The sequence below is a fragment of the Magnolia sinica genome, chromosome 8 (genome assembly GCF_029962835.1).
Source record: "Magnolia sinica isolate HGM2019 chromosome 8, MsV1, whole genome shotgun sequence".
Taxonomy (NCBI): domain Eukaryota; kingdom Viridiplantae; phylum Streptophyta; class Magnoliopsida; order Magnoliales; family Magnoliaceae; genus Magnolia; species Magnolia sinica.
Window position 1 is genome coordinate 64,413,258 of NC_080580.1, and position 3,019 is coordinate 64,416,276.

The window sequence follows — 3,019 nt, forward strand, 5'->3', positions numbered from 1 at the left end:
ATTATGAATACAAACTCAAGAGATTTGCCACATTTCTCCTCAGAGATTCCTAGAAATTTTCTATTACTGAAATTTCAGTAAAAAGAAAGATGCACTTTTCATTTTTTTTAAAAATAAAATCAATAATGCTGTTAACAGGAATGTCTATTGTCAATACCTTGAATTTGTTTTGAAGGGGAATCCAAACTCTGAAGTTTCTCTACATCACACCATGTCTAGGTGAAAGATGCACTTTTCATTTTTTTTAAAATCACTAATGTTGTTTATGACAATTATGGGAAAACATACCATGAGAATGAGGCAACTTACTTGATGAAAGTCGTGAATTAATCTATTTTGATCAATAGTTGGTTGAGGGACAGAACGCTTAGCGTGCTCAACCCATTTTGAGATTCCTCTCACAAACTCTTCTTCAGAGAGTTGATTAATGTTCGACGTATCAAACTCATCCATTACCTTTTTCATAGCATCATCCCTATCTAAATCTATCTCGTCAAATTTGATTCTAATGATCAGTGCTGTTAACTCGCGAATTAATAAAAATGTGTTGTTATCCTCATCGATTCTCTTAAATAATACATAATTACAACAGGAAAGAAAATAAATATCAAACATGTATAAAAAGATGTTGAAAAACGCAGAAAGTATTTGTTGTAAACTAACTTCTTTATGACATCTGTGTTAGGCTAATCATCTTCTTTGAGGAGCCTTCCTAGAGCGGCTTCCGAGTGCACGTGCCTTAAAATTCCTGCTATTACATGCTTATGTTTTGCATATGCTAGTCTTCTCTTCTGAATCCAGGGCTAAAAGACCTGGGCAAGTGTCAAGAAGAAAGCCATCAGTCTCAAACACATTACAGTCCCACCTGGGCTCTCAGATCTGACCATGGCACATGCTCACACCGACACCATTCACAAGCACATTACAGTCCCACCTGGTAATCTGGTATTGATTCCCAATACCAACTATAAAATGCACACACCAAAGGGCAAGCAAAGCATGGTAGGGTGATGGAGGGGTAGTTGCTAGGCAACTACATGGTAATTTGGTATTGATTCCCAATAACAACTATTACATGCACACATCAAAGGGCAAGCAAGCATGGTAAGGCCATGGAGGGGTAGTTGACAGGCAAACCGCTAGGTAAAAAGCACCTTGACATGTAAAACATCATGCCAACTCAAAATAGCAGGGAACCCATTGATGCGTGATTGTCGAATAGGACTCACATGCCGACGTGGTCAGTGACCAGGCCATACCTTAGAACCACTGCAGTGCCATATGAATTACCTTGAGCCAGGTAATATCATTATCAATGATTGAAACGTTGGATATTTCTTAACCATGCAAAATGAATATGCTACAAACAAGAAGACCTGAAAAGAAGCAAGGCAGATTAAGAACTGAGTCACCTTGGAGATTGTGAGAGCAGGGCTCCACTGCTCCTTCAGAATGTCAAGGTAGATGCTACCGTTACTGTTGATGTTTGGATGCAAAATTTTGGTACAGAAGGCAACCTAAATATTGGATAGATTCAATCCTCTTACTTAGTTTCTCAAAATTGAAAATAGGAAACTGACAAAATCTCATTGTCACATTAGTCTTCCTCAAGATAATAGATCAAATTGAATGTTAAAGAACTTTTACCATTGCATAAACTACAATAATAATATTTATATATATATAAAAAAACATTTAACATCAGCGACAACAACTTCATGGAAGGTGAGAAACAAGGACAATATCCTTTCAAGATATAAATAATAAGAGCCAACGACAAATAGAGCAGGACTTTTTTTCTTTTTCTTTTTGGTTAGCATAGTAGTACACACACCCCACTGTTAGCCACAACAACAAATAGAACAGGACTAGCCACACCCAATTTGACTTATATCATCCACCATGGAATTTTCTTCTCAATGGAGTAAGTTAAAGGAGAAAGACCATTTATTTCACTAAAGAAACTTCCACTTCAACCTGAATAAATAAACCAACCTATCCAAAATAAATATATTCTATGTTTTTTCTTCTACCAGGATCTGGATGTCAGTACATGCCAAAATTGTTTCCTAGTTAAAACTTTAAATGTTATAAATATTCCTGATTTCAAAGTTTCCTTAAGCATATAACCTTTTCCTATCCCCTAAACTTCAAAACCCACCTTTCTTCATTCAAGGTCCCCAACTGCTCACTAAAATGAGAGATCAGCAGTAGTCACCTTGGGAGGCTTGAAGGGATAATCATCTAACTCATGGCATGGTTAGCTCTATAGAGCAGATTCCATTATTAAATAAAGGCGAAGTTTACTGGGTTAGTCAATTCCTCAATTTCCTCTTCGGCCTCATCATCTTCTAAGACATTGTCAAGCGATTCCGACATCATCGCACTTTGCATGGAGGCATGCACTTCGACTAATACATGCTTAAATTGAAGAAACAACAAATTTTTTGTCATTTACCTACTACAAGGAATACTAGCCAATAGAGACGATACCTAAGAAAAGTGCGGAAGGTATTCCTGGTCTCGACTTGAATTCAGGATGAAACTGGACACCAACAAAGTACGGATGACTTGGCAATTCAAGAATCTGCAGAGCAAAAATACAAAAAAATAATAATAATAAGAACCAAGGGGACCAAGCCCTGTCCATACACAACTAGGCCATAGCCATTGCCACTCCTAATCAATCATACACATGGGATAATTATCCGGCAATCTAGATCGTCCAAATTACTAATACAGCATAACCCAAAAAGAGAAAAAAGAAGCTGCGTGTGTGTGTGTGTGTGTGTGTGTGTGTGTGTGTGTGTGTGTGACATCCACTTAATCCATCATTTTACAGTACATACCCCCAAAAATTAGGTCAATCCAAAGCTCAAGTGGGCCACACCACAGTGAAAGGTATGGATGGGGGATGCCTGACATTGAAACTGGGGCCTCCCATTATGTTTGTATGTCATCCAACCCATTCATAAAGTGACTCTAACCCACATCGAGAAAACCAAATATAAGCCTGACC

General features: G+C 37.7%; 1 long non-coding RNA gene across 1 annotated transcript; it reads right to left on the reverse strand.

Moving 5' to 3' along the window:
- Positions 1 to 630: 630 nt before the first annotated feature.
- Positions 631 to 2,242, reverse strand: LOC131254024 (uncharacterized). The gene is made up of 3 exons (XR_009175441.1): positions 2,219 to 2,242; positions 1,413 to 1,517; positions 631 to 812 (listed from the first exon to the last, which is right to left on the reverse strand). It is a non-coding gene; the product is annotated as an uncharacterized LOC131254024 (long non-coding RNA).
- Between the last annotated feature and the right edge of the window lie 777 nt (positions 2,243 to 3,019).